At 36.1% G+C, this 19,466-nt stretch overlaps 1 protein-coding gene and 3 non-coding genes across 4 annotated transcripts in view; 1 reads left to right on the plus strand and 3 right to left on the minus strand.

Moving 5' to 3' along the window:
• CenG1A (Centaurin gamma 1A) overlaps positions 1-19,466 on the plus strand; it is a 219,619-nt gene that overhangs the window by 125,385 nt on the left and 74,768 nt on the right. The gene's annotated exons all lie outside the window — the stretch shown is intronic.
• On the minus strand, positions 9,275-9,346 carry TRNAH-GUG (transfer RNA histidin (anticodon GUG)). Its single transcript has one exon. It is a non-coding gene; the product is annotated as a tRNA-His (tRNA).
• On the minus strand, positions 9,949-10,020 carry TRNAH-GUG (transfer RNA histidin (anticodon GUG)). Its single transcript has one exon. It is a non-coding gene; the product is annotated as a tRNA-His (tRNA).
• On the minus strand, positions 13,085-13,156 carry TRNAQ-UUG (transfer RNA glutamine (anticodon UUG)). Its single transcript has one exon. It is a non-coding gene; the product is annotated as a tRNA-Gln (tRNA).

Genomic DNA, 19,466 nt, shown 5'->3' on the forward strand with positions numbered 1-19,466 from the left:
TAAAGAACTGAAATATTATATAATTTTGTATACCCTGAACAGGGTATATTAAGTTTGTCAACAAGCTTGTAAAACCCAAAAGAAACGTCGTAGATAATTTATAAATGATCACATGATGAATCGATTTAGCCCAGTCCGTTTGTATATACGGGAATTAATCTCCCAGTTTTTGAGTTATCGATATGAAATTTTTCACACGTTCTTTTCTCCTCAAAACACTGCTCATTTCTCGGAACCGTTGATTTCGGACCAAACCAAACTGATCGATGAAACTCAAGCACTCGTATGGAAAACCTTTTTATTTAAGAAGATATCTTCACGAAATTTGACACAAGATATTGCCTAAGGCAGCGCTATAATCTACAAATAAACTGTTTAGAATCGGACAACTATAACATATAGCTGTCATACGACCGATCAAAATCAAGATAAACTTTTTTCTATGCCATTTTATGCGATAATAAATGCTGCTGTGAAAGGAGCAAAAGTTAACCAATTCAATTCGTTACGGCCTTTTTAATTCGGACAGTGCTATTTAGCAAGCCATTGTCTCCCATTGTACTGTTCTATTCACACATACTTGTTAGTGCATGGGAATGTACATTTTGATACATATTTAATGCTAGCGAGCCCTACTTTGCGGGCTGTCGCTAACTTTCGATTTTTTTGGGATGAAATGAAGCGGTTTGCTTACCTTAAACATTTTCCCGCAACCAAATGGACACATCCATGCATTGACCATAAATGGTAAGATGGCAGGCAATTTAATGACACTTTTCTTTTTAAAGAAAGCAACAACAATATCGGAGTACAAAATATGCCCCCATTTTAGATGAATACATAAATTTCACTTTCTTAGGGCATGTAGCATAGAAATTACAATTTATTGAAAGCAAGGACTTTCCCTTTCTATTCGTATAGTTGTGTGTTGATTTTGCGAAACACACACACACACATACATCCATACATATTCTATGTGGTACTTTCTTTGAAATAAAGCGCATTGATAGAATGAAGAGATGGAAAACAAACATTGCTGAGAGATTCTAATTTAAAATGTAGTCAGCATTTATGTGTGTGTGCGTGTGTTGCTGAAGGGACATAAAAGCAACAAAAAGTCTAAATAACCAATTGAAGTCATTTGATTGTGTATATACATTTCACTTATGCATTTTACAGAAATTTGGGTCAACTAAGGTAAAGTGATTTTCATGACAGAGTTGAAATAAAGTGTCGAAGGACGCTAACAAGGACATTCAACGTAAAGCAAAGTAAAGTTATGTGAAAGAAATTGAAATATCTTTAGAATAGTAGAATCAGCATAAGCAACAATTGCCGAAGCCCTAGGCGACGCAGGTGATGAAAGACTGAACTACGTATAAAAATAGTTAATAAAAAATAATTATTTTCGTTAGAGAAAATATGATTTGCATATGTACATATGTATATCTCCTATTTGGCCTCCTCGTACGTTCTAAAGTTAGTTCATATTTCAAAACTATACTAAAATGCCGACTAAGCGCTTAATTTTTGTAATAAAAAATCCGATTTCGAAGATAAAAAATTCATTGAAAGCCTTCTGCGTAGGTAACTATGCGCTCCCCGTCACCTTTCAGAATAGTCGCGTTGGCTCCGAATGTTGTTGATGGAGCAACCCTATTACAAAATTGTATTTTGTCGTTATTGAACAATGCTGAAAACATTTTCTCTGGCAAACATCAAGAAGACAACAACAATTAAGTAAATTCCATTTAATTTTCTAGACCACAAAAAGTTGTAGAGGATTAATTTTGCTTTCAGTAGATCTTATCACTAATCGCAATCAGTTCAAATTCAAAAGGAAATATTTTAGAAAAATTGCAAACATCCGCTTCCACGCACACAATTATCTAAGCAGGATTAGGTGAATCCTTGATTGGCTCCACAGAATGCAAGTAAATAAATTTTTTTCCAATTCGTAAAATGTCGCAAATTGAAAAGCAGACTAATCCTTTACTTGGTTGCGAAATTGAAAAAGCGGTAAAGGATTTTAAAGGAAAAGAACAGCAACAAAGGTCGAACATATTTGTGAATTTGTCTAGATGTCCTTTCGCAAAGGATTGCAGCCAAAGGCAAATCCCATTCAATCAAAACAAATTCGCAACGCATTTGACAACAGTTTAGAAAGACACACAATCAAGGACCAAAATGTACAAGAAGAAACACTTTCTGAGCCTAGCAGAGAGTGCAGCATCGTGGCTGTAAGATAAAAAGGATATCCCGCTGTCGTAGGCAGGCTGGCAGCAATGTAACCAGTATGCGCTGCGAGCGAGAGATCTTACCCTGTAACAATTTGAGCGAATTAAAAAACGTAAAATGCGTCTGCGCATCGGCTTTCGCCAGCAAAGACATACCCTAAATATTTTATTAACTTTTCTTGCCAACGCTTAAAAGGATTTGGGCACTGCGCCGCAAGAAGGCAACGCTAAGGCGAAACAATAACAGCAAACGGTAAAAAAAATGTACACAAAACTTAAATGCGCACAATTACAAAACGAAAAGAAAACGCACTTAATGTATTTAACTTGCCTAAGTGCCGCTGCAAGGATACGCGAACGCCGCAGGCAGCAAATATGGAGCAATCTTATTGGAAGCACACCGCGTTGTCCCTCCGCACATCTACGCCCCTGCTTAGCGCACGCAAGACATGCCGGCATGCATGTAATTCAACCCTTCGACCGCATTGTGCCGATATCCTTCCGGTTTTTGCGGTACCCAATGCCATCAACACTTGTAGCTGTGGTGGTGTGTTCTCGTGTGTGTTGCATGCTTGTATTTGCGTCCAAGTGTCAATAGTGCAACAGCTTCGACACCGGCGACAGTGTCAGAGGCTCTTAAGTGCTAATCGTCATTTGCTGCACAGTTGGCGGTCGATTTTTCTACCTAAGTGAAAGGATTAAATGTCTACTCCGTTTATTTGAAGACTTGTGCGAATTTTGTTTTTTTTTTTTTGGTTATTATCCGTTTGCATATTACATATTTGCTCGAAGGCTGCTTCCTGTTGATTTTCGCTTGTCATCTACATAAAGTGTTCGCATATGCTTGCATTAGCTTGTCTCACAAGTAGCCACTTTTGCATATGTATTTGTCCGAATTTCTATATTTTTAAAGTCCTATATGGTACGGTTCTCCGTGATCGTGTTTTTTTCCTCCGCTTTCATTTCTTATGCAAATTTTCTTGCACGATTGTTATTATTTTTGGGTTTAATCCAATGTGATAGGTTTGGGAAACAACAAACTGATTTCCGGAAATTTGTACGAGCTTTTTGATTTAATTTGACATATTTTTTTGTTATAAATAATGCTATTATAAACTGAGTTAAATATCTTCATATACGAGAGAGTCGATTTTCTTTGTTGTATGCTTCACAATTCTCAAAGCTTCAGTAATGTTAATATACAAGTACGTATATGTCAAAATAGCAACTAATGGATAATGAACTGTCTGTGCCGAATAATCGGCAATCCGTTTTGAGATATTTTTGATTCCCTTGATCATAGCTGATCTCCAAGAGTACCACCGAAAAAAGATGTATTGCGGTAAATAATATTTTTCGGCTTAAAATTATCTCAAATTCAAAAAAAAAAATAATAATAATAAAAAACAAGTAAAAAAGTTAATTTTGGTTGCGCTGAGGCTTTAATGCCCTTCACAAATACAACGATTCTTTGCAAGGACTGTGATCGGTTCGCTTGTATGGCAGCTATATGCTATAGGGACTCGATCTGAATAAATAATCGTCCACCTGTGCTCGGTAAATAAACAAAACCGTCGATTCTGGTGCAAAAAAAATCCAGAAATTATTCATGAACAACCATTACATTCATCTAAATTGACAGTTTGATGTGGTTTTTGATTTGGTAGAATCATCGGTCCGTAGTTCTTTCGAAACGAAGCTGGCGGCACTGTCGATGGAGGGCGGTATAGATCGATGATAACAAACTTTTTATGGGCGCAATTGGAAGAAGTTGATATGGACAACATCCGGTTCCAACAAAACGGTGCTATGCGCCACACAGCACGTGCAATAACCGAATTATTGCGAGAAAAGTTTGGAGATTCGATAATGTCAAGAAATTGTCACATTGAAAGGCCTCAAAGAAGTTGTGATTTAACACCATTAGACTACTTTTTGTGGGGTTATTTGAAGTCATTGGTCTTTAGGTATAAACCAGACCCTCTTCAAGCTTTAGAAGTCAATATTGAACGTGCTATTTGTGACATGCGACTTGATTTAGTGGAAAAAGTATTCGAAAATTGGGTTCATCGAATTCGTTCCTGTAAATAAATTCGTGGAGGCCATTTGAATGATGTTATATTGGTAACTTAATTGTATCGATTGTACCTCACATTAAATAAAAAACATTTGAATTTCCTTAACAATTAGTGTGTGGTTGTTTTTTTTAAGAAAACTTATATCACTCTTATTGGCAAACCCTATACTTGTCCAGCCGACAAAAGTTTTGAATGAAAGCACGTAATTGAGATTTCACTAAAAACTTCTGAGCAAAACTTTCATCATTGACAACCAATTTTAATATTTACACACGCATATACAAGGACATTTTAAACGCAACAACTGCCGCAAATTAGCTGCACTTAGTTTTAATGACTTTGTACACTTCGCACCAAGGAGCAGAGCAATTCAACTAATGTCGGCAATAATAAATGCAAACTACACTCACTTAGTTTAGAAATTACGTAAAATTGCCAAAAAGACCAGCACTTGCGTGCTGCATATGCCACACATGTATAACCTGCTGGTTGCAACATAACGCACACCGACTGGTAGTGCACCGTTGCCACCGGCGGCCAGCATTTTCGTGCGCAGGACACGCATCGTCTTTCAATTATGACAGCCGGCACGCTCGATGGCTCGCTGGCTGCCCACCGGCTGCATATAATATGAATAGTTATGGTCGTTTCGGTTGCTGACTGTTGCGCCATTACGAGTGAAGTGTCAACTTTTTGCGGTGGCTGTACTGTTGCTGCTGGCGGTGTGGCACATGTCACTGAAAATTGACTGCATTCGCACGTTTAACTTCTGTGCACATGCTGCGAGCTAACCCTTTCCTTGCCTGCGCCTCACCGCCTAATTTCTTCACTCGTCTGCAGTCCAGTGTTGGCATTCTGCATTTGTGCAACATGCTGCTTGTGTAACTTGTCATGTTGCTCGCCTCGGAAATTTGCGTGTCATTGTTCGAAGCCGAATGCTTTTTTGTGTGCTTATGAGTTTGGCATTGCCCCGTGTTTGTCCAGTTGTCCGAGTTTGTCGCTCCTGTGGCGCATTGTTGTGCGCTGCAGGATATCGTTTCCATTGTCGCCGGTGACACATGTTATTGCAGTTGCAATTTACTTAATACAATACAATGTGTTTAAAAATTTCGAAGCAACTCTGTTCTCAATAATATTTATGGTATAGAAATTGTGTTGGTTCATCTGCTGAGCTGGTAATGAAGTCATGAAGTCTGCGGTAAAGAGGTTAGCAACACGTGTGACAGCTGGCAATTATTGATTTGAGAAAGAAAAAAATGCGCAAGATTATGGTAATTCGAACAAATATTTGCTTTTGACTTCTTTTTCTTTTTGCGACTAAAAGAAAATGCCAAATTTTTGATTTCCCAATTTAGTTACACTGTCTATCCGACTGCAAATGAGTCTCAATATTTAGAAAATCTCATAAAAAATCGTTATGAATCGCCACATTATTGCCAAATTGTCTCTCCGGGACCCACGTGAAAAAGCGGTTTTAGAATTAATCAAAATTGTAAGAAAAAGAAAATGAAGTAAAGCAAATCTAAAAAGCACAGTGAATCTATGAATATATGTTTCGAAAATTACGTTCATCTCCGTCTAAAATAGCGACTAGGTTTTAGATCAAAGTACAACAAACATTTTATATGGCTATCTTTTCAAAGTGCATTCTTCAGTTTTCTGAGGATCCAGCTACGTTGTCAAGCAACTCTTTTCCGATCTCTACTCGACGTTTATTTTGCAAAAGATGCAAGTCTTTTTATATTAGTCTAGCATTGACTTGCTTCATACCCAAAACATTAATGAAAATCTGTTAAGTCGTTCCATAAGAGATGTTGAGATCCCGTTTTATCGCTCTGAGGTCAACACGGCGATTTTTAAGCAGAGTTTCTTTAACTTTTTCGATGTTATCATCATTAACAGAGGTGGATTGACGACTTGCATAAAGTGAGTTTTCGATGACTTCACGACCTTCAGGACTCAAATACTAGGTTTCGTGATAAAGTAGACTCTTGGAACCATTACTGACGACCACTACTAACGATTCCGTTTCCATTGGAAACAAAAAATTTCGTTCTCGTTGTTAAATTTCTTTTACGGACTAGGACCAGTCTGGGTCAAATTTGATCAGATTGATGTTTTCATTCCTTTAAATTTAACAACGAGAACGAAATTTTTTTTCCAGACCAGAACCAATCCGGGTCAAATTTGATCATATGGATGTTTTCATTCTTTTAGTTCTGTCATTGAAGGTAAAACTTGTTCTTTGTTAAATTATCGATTCATTGGCGATCAATATATTGGTCCCGTTCATGACTTGTCATAATGTTCATAATCAATAACGAATAGCAAATGTTCGTGTATTCAATATTTTCTTTATTTCTACCAAAATTGGGTTTACTGATGCAATAACTTTGCATGTTTTCCATTATGAATAAATATTGGTTTGTGTTGTTTGTTTTAGCCACTTGCCCAAATTCACAATGGAAATTGGGGTGCGACTCTAGATGATCGTCCACTTTAATGAAAACATCCAAACCGAAAACTAAACAAACACGAAAGAAAATGGAAAACAAACCAGCAGAAGCTGTTTTCGAACAGTAAGTGAGAGCTTTGGACGCGTTACGGCTTCATTGTTTTTGGAACGTGTTGAGCATCGGTAATTTTCCAACAGCCGAAATGCCGAATCTCCCAGTTATTTAGGAAGAGTAGCTGCGAGAGTGAAGCGTGTGGTTAATAGTGAGTTGACAGCACAGCGTCCAAGCACTGGACCGAATGCAAAGTAAACAAGCTGCTGTCGACAGACAATGGGTGCAGCGCATTCGTTGAAAGCAAAAAATCGGAGTTTAACAAGTCTGGACGGCAAAGAGCTTCCGTTCCGCTAATGAGGCTGTGTTCGCTTCACAATCATGTGGCAAACGATGCATGCTGCAGTCGGGCAACTGCCTGTCCAGCTGGAGAATTCATAAAAATTATGCTGCTGCATAAAAAACCTCGAATAAATAACGCAGTGAACTGCAATGAAAGTAAAATCAACAAAGCGGCCTTTATTTTGCTTTGCTGCTGAAGTTTTGTTGCAGATGATTATGGAAGTGGTGGTGGTGGTGAGGTGGTGTAGTGGATGGTGGTACTTTTGGCGTTGACGACTAGTTGACTGAGTGAGTTGAGTGACTGACTGTCAGTGTATGCTTTCGCGTCGCCGACCTTTGATAACGCGTTTTGGGGGTTGCTGCGCGCCGCACATTTATAGTGGTCCGCGAGCCAGTTGACAGACAGGACATGTGCGCTAAATGGGATAGCTGGATATTCGCTGCATCGCTGCACATTTGCGCTCATTAATTACCAAACTGGTTGTTGTTGGCGGTGATGAAGGCTACTCACTGAATGCGGTCCTTTGTTTTAATTGAAATGAAAAAATTAAAACAAAAAATCAATTAAACAGGAAATTAAATAATTGAAGTGAACACATGTGTACAAGGATAACAAGGATTCTAAAAAGTGGACAGACGAAAGGGTTGTGATATGCTACTACTTTGTTTTACTTATTTTCTTGTTTATTATTTTAAACTTTGTTTGCGCTAAAAGGGCTCTTTTATTCATGCATTTAATATAAACAATCATATTTTTTTAAGTTTTGTTTTAGCTTTATTTAATTTGGTTGATGTGTCGGTTAGGTGTCGGCCGTTTAAAAGCCTGTTTTGGACGCATTTAATTCGAATTGTTTATTTATTTAATCGTTTTGCTGAATGGAAAAAAGTTAATGATTTTTGGAAAACTTTTGTTTGGAGAATTTATTTAATTATTGCAATAACTCAAAGCCGGCTGTATTAAGGGGGACCAATTTCTAGACCAAAAAATGCGTTTTTTGAAGAGGTGTTTTATTAAATAAACAAATGAAAATAATCTACATCTAAAAAACTAAATGTACTTTAAAAATAAATGATTCATTACTAAAAATTTTTGATACCCGTAGTCGGTCTCGAGGAGGACCCCGAAAGAAGGTGTTTGGGGGTAATAAATATTTTCTTGCTTAACATTATCTTAAATCCAAAGACCAGAAAACTTTATCATTACTATATAGAAGTACATGTAATGATCGAAAGACTAGTTTGAAAAATTTTGACAAACTGATTTTTGACAAAATGGCTTCTTCCCATAAAAATTTTTTTTTTTTTTTTAATTTTGGCAAACTGAGTGACTTAAAAAATTTTATTTATTAAGAAAAATCTTAATCTTTCGATCATTACATGACAAATATATTTAAGAAGGTCGTATGAAAATTGCGATCAAAACAACAACGATCGGTGCAGTCGTTGCGAGAAAATTTTTCTCACCATCTGGGAAAACCGCATTTCGAGAAAAAAACGTTCAAAGTTTTAGGAGCTGATTACACTAAGTTAAAAAACCTTATATCTCCGGAAGATGTGCTATAAATTTAATCCAAGACAACAGTGTCCAGTGTGCAATACAGATGGATCGGATGATTTGATACACCTCATCAATGACTGTCCGCTCGACAATCCATACCGCCTTTTCTACCTGAAGGACGATAATTCTGGTCCTCAAAGCTACGGAAATATTAAATAGACATGATATTAATTCAATTAAATACTTTTCTATTTATACGATACTGTATATGTGTGATTAATTGTATATTAGATTACTGTCTCACTATTTATTATTTATTTTAAATTTTAAAATTAAAATTGTTTTTTACTTTTTCTAACCTATTGTACGAATAATGTTATATATTCTAGAACAATATTATTTATATATTATTATATAAATATTATATATCCGGAACCATTTGCCGGAACCATTACATGTATGTATTTTGGGGTTTAGCATAAAATACTAACGCTGATTTATAATAATTTTTAAAGGAACTCTTCTTAGATATTTTTTTTACAATTTGAATATAAAAACAAATATTTTCTTAAAAATAAAGCTTTCTCCGTGACAATGTTTACAGGGAAACATTGCCGTGACCAGGATTCGAACCTGGGTTACTACGGCCACAACGTAGGGTCCTAACCACTAGACGATCACGGCTACTGAAAGCGTGCTATATGTGTAAACTAAAACACACAAGTATTGAGTTGTTTTGTTTCTAACACCAATAATACCCGAAAAATTACTTTCACTCTGAATTGGTTACAGAAAAATATTAAACGAACATAAATTCAAAACGCACACTGCGATAAGTATAGCATAAGAAATCAGTGTGAGCCATATAAATAAACTGTGGCAAAGAGGGAGATGACAAATGAGATATCTAACAAAAAGATATATGGGTTTAGTTGTGTAAAAAGACGAAAAGTAAAATCGAATGAGAGACCGTGCACTAAAATAATTTAAAATTACTGCTTAAACGAGCAGGGATTGTAGTCGGATTTCACTCGTATAGGTGTTTGTACGTACATAAACTATTCAAATAAATGTGTGCATACCATAAACTCGCATGAAAAAATAGAAACGGAGGCAAATATACGTGGTACTACATTTGTTTATTATCACACACTTTCTGTTCGAATATACTTTTAGAAAATGTTTTTCTAATAATGCAGCTTCTTAGTATTTTAAAAATCTCGATGTTTGAATTTTTTAATTAAAAAGTAACACTTTCTTCCGTGACAATGTTTACAGGGAAACATTGCCGTGACCAGGATTCGAACCTGGGTTACTACGGCCACAACGTAGGGTCCTAACCACTAGACGATCACGGCTGTTGAAAGCTTGCTCAATTTATTGATAAACACGATCAAATAGTAAACTTCATATCTCTTAAAATATATATTAAAAATGTATTAAATGGTTGAAAAGAAAAATGTATAAAAAATTGTCTATATTAGTATATTATTCATTGAACTATTTCCAAGGCGAATATATTTTCTATAAATATGAAATATAATAATAACTTGTTTGCATACAAAAGCAGATCAAAATATGCTATTCCACCATCTACTATTCCAACCAGTTTCTAATATACTACTAACAATAGGCGCACTTTCACTCTAACCTCAAATAGCCTCATAAACATTAGTACTTTATTTGACATTTATATTGCGTAGTTGTCATGCGCGCATTAAACGCAGCACCATAAAAATTACCGAGAATGAAAGCATAAACAGTGGAAACGCGAAGGGAAGTTGAGCACAAGCCCGTGTAACTGATGCCTAGAACCACTGATCCTTTCATAATACTCATACTTAAGGCAGCGCATCTAATCTGTTTTTATTCTCTTTTTTTGTTGCTGCCTTTTTTCATTCAAATATAAATTAGAAAGAATTTTGTAAGCGCATTTCCAACGGTCGTTCTCTAGCTGGACATTTTAATACGCGCGCGCTCAGCTGTGTGTGGGGGGATGAAAGTTGTTTGACGGCGTTATGACTTTCAGCTATAATGAGATTCGCTCAAGCGCGCATTATGCTCGAAAAGGTATCTACTTGTATAAGTGTAGCTGTGTGTGCGTTTATACGAGTGCGTGAAGCGTGTTATCCTTGTTGGGCATTGTAAAAGCACGTTCTGCATTTTTTGTGCTCTTGTGTGCGAGAAATCTTTCATAATTGCTCGCTTGTAATCCGCAAGGTTATAAACGCAAATGTAAACCCTATCATGCCTTTAGTTACTCATACGAGTACATACAGATATACATAATTCGAAAGAAAATCAGTTTTTTTAATTTTGCATTGTTTTTTAACATTGCATATATAGTATGGTTGCTAAAATTTTCAGTGAATGTTCCAATTCAAAATGTTCCACATTGTTACAAAACCTGTCCGCCACATGTTTTTTCAAGTCGCGCTCTCGATTTATCATTTTAATAGTTCCGCGCATAAATTTAGCTGCAACGCGCACAAAAAGTCAAGGTGCAAATCGCTTTATACCCGAGAGTCCTGCATGTGGGTCTACAGCACACGCCAAACTACATGTCCCGTAACTACAAGCTGAAAGTGGCAGTGCATAGAACTTGTGCTGGATAATTGCTTTGCATGTCCTGCATAATTGAAATGTTGCAAGTCGCGTGCAATTTCCACAACTGTCCAATTTCCACGTCATTTTTCACTTTGTCTCCGCTTTTTATTCATTGCTTTCATAACGAATTTCGCATTTTAAACGAATGCACGCGTCAGCCGGCCACCAACCATCACTTATGTATATATAATATGTGTGTTACTCGATTGACGGACGGACAGGTCAGTGCGGCGCATGCGCAACCACTTAACGCTTTATTAACGCGCCTTGCGCCGCATGTAAGTAAGACAAGTAGCAACCCACCATTACCACCACCACCAAGCGCTTTACTTGAACAACAAGCTGGGAAGAGTAGTTGCATGCAAAAACCGATTTAATGATTTCTATTGCTGACAAGCAGATGTATGGGTGTTCGTATGCGGGAAGGGTCAGTTTTATAAAGCCTCTCAAGTGGGACAGCTTTACAGCGCGGTTAATGTTGCTGAGCGGCTTCAAAGTGCTGGTCACTCCGCTTAAGTGGTTGTGCTTTTAAGTGTTGCAACGGTCAAAAGTGCAATATTTTGTTCGCCGTTGCAAAGGCTGAGGAGTGCGAAATAATATTTTGGTACAGTTGTTCAGATGAGCGACAAATTTGTTTCGACTGACTTTAGAAAATGAGACGTTTGATAAAACCTCGCTCGAGCCCTCATAGAAATGATAGTCGACAGCTCTGATCCTCCAGTTGCTCAGTTTGATTTCATATTTTTATAATTCCTAAGAGCATGGTCTACATTCGCGGTTTGAAAAAAATGTCTCGTTTGTTTTTTTTTGCAGATTTCTAATGTATACATAACCGAAAACAAACTGTATAAAGGTTTTAATCGAAAGAATTTTGATTTACGAGGTAGCGAACCCCAAGCCCGGTCCTTCGTTGACTATTCACGCTCATTTCATTTAAATTTAAATTCGTTTTTCTAAAAGTAGTATTTTTTCTAGTCATAGCTGGGGCTACAAACATTAAGTAAACAAGTTTTTTTTTCTGGTTTCAATGTTCTGAAGCTTAAATTTATTGCCAGAAGTAGACTATGTCACACCGGCAGCCGTGCCTCAAAATTTTTTTGCAATCCTGCGTCAAATATTAACTAGAAATTTGAGAGCGAAGACGATCACCTCAAATCTAAGACTACTAATTCTATGCATTCTTGGACAAATTCACTTAAGATCGAATGATATAATACAATATTTTGAACTTTAGAACCTGATATTCGATATGATAATTCAGAAAATGCGGATTGTGGCATGGCGGGCCCTATCTCTTTCGTAATGAGCCAGGAAATGCAATTACCATCAATAGCGACCGTTATAACATGATCTTGACCAACTTTTTTTTCCGGAATTTGATAAAATCGACGCGGACGATCTCCATTTCCAACAAGACGGTGCACCGCCTAATGTTTCACGTCTAAGCATGAACACATTGCGTGCAAAGTTTTGCAACACCCCTAGATTATTTTCTCCGTTAATAGGTTGATAGGGTATGTTTAATCAAAGGTTTACGCCAATCAAGCAGCAACGCTCGAGGGGCTCGAAGCATTCAGCTCACTATAGCCGAATTACTGCACCGGGTCATCAAAAATTGGCGTAAACGGGTGAAGATATGCAAACGGAGCGGTGATGGTCATTTGGCCGTCATTTTGTTCAAAGCATAAATGACATAAAATTGTCTGGATAAAAAAAAAAACATTTTGACCAAATTTGACGTCACGTCGTTCTTGCTGATAGACCCAAACTACTCAAAACTAAAAAATGAATGATCACAGAAAAAAATTGCTTTAAAGGTTCTACCGAGATTTGAACTCGGATCGCTGGATTCAAAGTCCAGAGTGCTAACCATTACACCATAGAACCGCTTAATCTACTCTCGACTAAAATGAGAGGTAATAACAACACAGACCTTCAAGTGTCATTGACATTGAATACATAATTTCGTGTCAAATTATTTTAATGTAAGCTAAATTAAATAAATACTATGTAAAGGAATATTTTAATGCAACTACAGACATTTTTTAAGGTTTACGCAAACAATCGGCACAGCACCATAATAGCCTAACCGATGGCTACTGTTAGGTTATGAGTGACTTATTTAATTAAATCTATAATTGTCGGTGGGAATTTAGGTTGCCTCAAAAATGATTTTCTTTTCGCTTATTATACAGAAATAATATGCTATTGTTATCTATGCTTGGTTTAACGATTATTTTTTATACAATATCTTATCACATTATCGGTATTTCATGGGTGATTTCGAGCCCTCTAGATTTTATATCAATTATGGTTTATATTATCTCCAATAATAATAATATAACGTAAAATAAAATTTGCACTCGAATCGTTTAGTAAAAATCGAGAAATGTTTAGGTGAACCGAAGAAGCTATAAAGCTTTTTTATACCTTTATTAAATTGAAAATATTAGCGGTTTACTTCCCTTGGTTCTCTAATTGAGTATAGAACTAGTAATATTTTCTTACATAGCGTGCGATCCACTCATTTCTTCTGCCGTTCAGGTGCACTTCGGCAGCTAAAACGTAAAGAAAAGGTAACTCGCAGACCTGCAAATCAACTCGTGGCCTGGCAACAGACAAATAGCTTACTTGGCAGGATAATTATATACTTAGCTCAGGGATTGACAGACAAACACACCGCCGCAGCTACTTGTAAGACCGCCGACGATGCCACACGCCGCAAGTGAATGCAGTTAATGTGACGTTGTTGCCATTACACGCTTTGTTCCACACGTGCCACCATCGTGGCACTCTCCAACGCGCGTTGCTGCAACCTTTACAGTAGCACTTGTGTGCGCATGCTTTTGGCCAGCACTGTGTCGGCACCATAAAATGGAGAAAATTAACTGAAATTAACACAAATAAAGGAATACAATACATGTGTATGTGTGTGTGTATGCGTGTGTACAACTCAGTGGTAATTGTGGCCGCTTGCTGCCGTGCCAAATTAAAGTTAACGAAATAATTTCATCCGAGTTGGCGTTTTGAAAGTAGAGAATACATTTCAAGCATGCGTTGAGCTAAATGTGGCATCAGTGTATATTTATATAAATATATTTTATACCTTCTCGGTTAGTTTTCTTCCCGCTAATGACTTTGCATCCGTACGAAGCCGTGTTGCTTCCTTCTTTTTATAGTTTAATTGCGGATTGTCGCTCGGTCAGTTGGAAAAATCGCTCTGGCCAGCCTTCTAAAGGCAGTACAATTGCCGAATACGACATACATTATTGCCGAGCTTGTTTCCCATTTTTTTAAATAAATTTAAAGAGAACACCAGCGTATATATGTTCTTTAAAAAGCAATATTGCGAGTGGAAATTTCATATTTTTATTTTGCCTCTCTAGCAGTTTTAAGTGATAAATGAACCCAATTATTCATGTATGTCGAACTAAATGATTTCCCCCCTCTTTACGGTACAACGCGTATTTGTAACAAATTAATCTTCAATTTGTAGTACGAAAGACTTTCCTTAAAGCAGCTAACAAGAAAGATCCTTTCATTTTATTAATTACATTTCTGTTTTCTTTCTTTCAGGTAAGTCCACGGAGCGGTTGGAATTTCGCATTGATTAATGATCATCAAATGTGTTAATCGGCGCCTGTGGTATGTATGTACATATCCGAGAATGTGTGTGTGAAATTATAAAAGTGTAACAATTTTTTATCCGGTATTTGCACTTGGTACACTGTGGATGTTTTGTAATAACCCAAAACCGCTGGTTAACACCCCACAAAAGGCGTCTAAATATGGCGCATGTATTTATTTCGATTTAAATTTCATCATTTATACTTTTTAGCGACCTACAAATATTTTTTTTAAAAAAAGTGGATGACAAAATTTTAGAAAAAAATCCTGCTCTCTTTTGTTGGTTTCAGTAAGTAGCCAAGATGCGCAGATAGTGAAAACATAAGAAGAAAAAAATAACGTTAAGGTTGCTTTAATACCCTTCACACATACAAAATTACTTACAAGAGCTTGATTTTGATCGGTCAGTGTGTATATGCTATAGTGATCCGATCTGAACGATTTCTGCGGAGGTTGCAACATTTCCTTAGAAAATAACCCATGTCGAATTTCTTAAAGAAATCTCGTAAAATTAAAAAGCCTTCTATAAAAGCACTTTATTAAAATCGTTCAATTTGTATGGCGTATGTAAGCGTCTTATTAGAGAGAAAAGGACGGGAGCAAAATTGCAGAACGATATCTCAAAACTGTCGGACTAGTTCCCATATATACAGACGGAACTAGTCCGTCATAACGGACATGTTTAAATCGACTCAGCTCATGTTGTTCATTTATATACATATGTCTATAATTTATAGGGTCTCCGACGTCTCCTTTTGGGTGTTACAAACATCGTGGCAGGGTATATTAACCCGGGTTCAGGGTATAAAAAAGTAGTTTACAATATTATTTTCTCATACTGCGCCATTTTACTTTAATTTGTGTGCTTTCCAAGCCTGCTTGCGAAATAAAATATGATATTTTTTATGACCACATCTTGGTGTTTAAACTAGAGACTCATATCACCCCAGAAAAACACACGTATAGTGAACGTAAACTTCGATTAATTATTCTTCCTTACATTTGCTTAATTTTCATTTTCTATTACAACAAGACACTGAAAAAGGCGTTTATATAAAAAAGCGCATCGAATTCGCACAGAAATTATGGCGGCAATTTATTTGTGTATGACAAGACAATTTAGCGAATTTTGTCGAGCAACAAGCCCCTTAGCACTTTTGCTATACTTTCACCCAAACAAATTGTCGCATAATTTCGAGAGCGTGAAAGGGTTTAGCTACCTTTTGTTTATGTTCACAGCACCACTAATAATTATGTCATGTAGCACGAAATGCATTTCAAGACACAACAAAAACGTTAGCCATGTTCGCCAATTTCGCGGCACACTCATAATCCTTTCACGCTCGATTGGCGCAAATTGCACGTAATTTGAAATTTTGCAATTCCCTGCGTGGCAGTGAGCAAGTTTTCGCACAAAATTTCACAACCTTTCAGAACCGATCTTCGAAGCATATATAAATTCGGCGCTCGGCTTTTGTTAGTAAATATGAATTATGAATTTACGAGCTGTGTGCAAATCGAGGGCTTTGTGCGCCGATTTGCGTGTAATTAAATAAAATGCAATCTGCTGCGCGCGGCATTTTCGGAGACTCATGCTGCTGAGAAAATGACGTGGCTTTGAGGAAAATAATTTCAATTAAATGCGAATTGTATGGCAGCTGCGAACCTACGTATTTTCTTAAAGATTTGTGCGCATATATATACTTGTATATATTATATAATATTTATATACATATGTATGTGTGTGTTTGGTGATTACCTGAATGAGTTTGTCCATAATTGTTTATTAAACATGAAATTGTGTTTTAGATTGGAGGCAAGTATTATTGCGGCAAATATTGTATTCAAATGTAATAATTTCAATTTCGGTTTATTTGTCTTAGCCTTAAGGATTTTTGTGTGGAAATATTTTTCCATCGTGCGCAACCCCTACTCTTAAAATGCTGGCGGCAATTTTTGATATTTACATATATCTTACCTACCACAAGGTACATTTTGCTATATATTTATTTGTGGTTAAGCGAATTTTGATTTCAATTTCGCACAAAAGAATTGAAAAAGGAAAGTTGTTGTTAGATCTGATATCCCTATCTAAGATTCTATAGATTTTATTTATTTTGTGGTTTCAAATTGAAAAAAACGCGTTAAAAGAAAGCGAACTTCGAAAAGTGTAAGTAGAATAAAACAAATTAAATAAATAGTAAAATTAATGATAATAACAAAAAAGTAAAAACTAAAAAAATAGCAAAATAAAGTTCGAATTAGCAACTTCTACACTTATCAATATTTGATTAAAATAAATTCACAAAAAAATTAAGTGTAATTTAAATAATATTTTATACAATTAAAGCTCTCTAGTGTCAACTCAAGCTAATCCAAATTTATATATTCCAGCTTTAATATAAAAATATTTAAAAATGTAACAAATTATATAAAATGAAGAAGCCGTACAAATATACTTTGAAAACATTATAAAAATTATGTTAGCAAAACTACCCTGTACCGTCACACTTCCACCTCGCTGCTTCATTTCTCGTTTCCAAGTCACCTTTTAGCTCAGTCTGCACAACTTTTCTCCAACTGTGCCTTAAAAAATTGATTGTGACACTTTGACATCTGTAATTTTGGCAACTTTATTACATGTATTTCTTACAACGAAAGAGCAAAAATAATTGCGAATTCTCTAAGGCTACAACACACACAAGCACATAGCTACCTAACACATGAGTCCGGTATATAAAAATGTGTTAAATTCGCAATGCTTGTCAATACTTTGCAATTTTCGACTAAATTTATGCGGTCTTGTTTTAATTTTTGTCAAGGAATTTTAAAAAATATGACACCAATTAAATAAGTAGAATAAGAAAAAAATATTGCGAGCAGAATTTATGAGTTAAAAGCCAAAATATGAAAATGTTCGCAAATCGGATTTAATATTTGAAAGCCCCTCCGTTTTTAAGATATATGATCTAGAATTTCGGAGCCGTCCTTTTCTCTGCAAGAAGCTGCTCATTTTTCAGAACCGCGGATATCTGACCACTATCGTATATAGCTGTCATACAAACTGAACGATCTTAATAAAGTGCTTGTATGGAAAGCTTTTTCATTTGACGAGATATCTTCAAGAAACATGGTGCAATCTCCGCTGAAATTGTTGAGATTGGATCACTATAGCATATAGCTGCCATACAAACTGACCGATCATACTTTTTATATGTATTAAGCATATAACTCGCTAAAGTGATATAACTCGCTATTCTAACTCTTAATCATGCTAGTCAATATAGTTCATACTAGTTGTTTGTTCTATTCGTCTATTGTCTCTACCAGGTTTGCCAAAACGAAGGCAGCTAATAAATATAAATTGCGGAACTAGCTTGTTTACTCATACGATTATTTATACTTTTAGAAAGCAAAGTAACTGATGGAATTAAATATGTATACATATATCCTAATTCTCTTGAGAATGACAGCTAAACATAACCATAATAAATAAGATAATAAGCAACGATGTCGAACGATATATGTTTATATAACCCAGGAATTTTTTTCTTTCCACCATATTATTCATACATATTTACTTCTGTATTCGCGCGAATTTCGACGTCACACCAATTGGGAAAACACAAGCAAGTCAGTCAGTCGTTTTCCTTGTGTCTGTACAATTTGTCATATGTCCTGCGGCATGCCGCATATGTGAATAGCGAAGCGCTACTTGATGAGTCCAAACAATTCAGTGCGAGTTAGTAAGCCAAGTTAACTGCCTATGCAACAGTAAAACGTGCAACCAAACAACAATTCGGCAATCAGGCAAATTGCCAAACTGCCATTCCTTGCAAATCGTAAGAGATATCCGCAGGAAAAAGTAATCAATTTACTTCACGTCTGCTGAATCCCTGCCCGCAGGCAGCAGCTCAAATTGACTTTATTGATTTAAAATTGCAGCAGCGAAAGTTTGCAGTTTACTTAAACAAGTACGGGCATAGATTTGGTGCAAAAATCGCAGCAGTCGACGAAATTGTTTCTGCGGCTGTCTATTAAGGTTAGAAACCGAAAATTTCACTTACAAATTTTGTAAATTATTTAAGCAAACGCCTTAGAGTTTATGTACATAAGTGTGCAATATGCAAATTCGCTCTTTTACAGCGGAAATAAGTTAAGACCTAGTCATAAACATTAGAAAGCACTTAAAATTATTTCAGCGCGCCTAAAAGCAGACAAGAAGCGTGGTCATCTGCATTTTGTGTATGCATGTAAATGTAAAAGTCGTTTGTGTAATTAAATTAGTTTTCAAAGATAACAATTGTTTCATAAATTGTATTTTTAATGGTCGTGTATTTTCTCTATAAAAAAATAAATTAATAGCATTAAACTTGAAACACGTATAGTGAGTTTGATAGGGTGCGGGTTTAAGTGTTTAAAGAGCGCTCCTCCAGCTCTCAAACGTTCAAAATGCACCAGCCGAAATTCCACGATGCGCTCCTTTAAAGAGATTTTTCTTCAGGTTTTTCCAGCTAGTGCTCTCACTGCATCCGAAACATCTAGTTATAAACAACAGTTTGACGAATAA

This window comes from Bactrocera oleae, chromosome 3 (genome assembly GCF_042242935.1).
Source record: "Bactrocera oleae isolate idBacOlea1 chromosome 3, idBacOlea1, whole genome shotgun sequence".
Taxonomy (NCBI): Eukaryota; Metazoa; Arthropoda; class Insecta; order Diptera; family Tephritidae; genus Bactrocera; species Bactrocera oleae.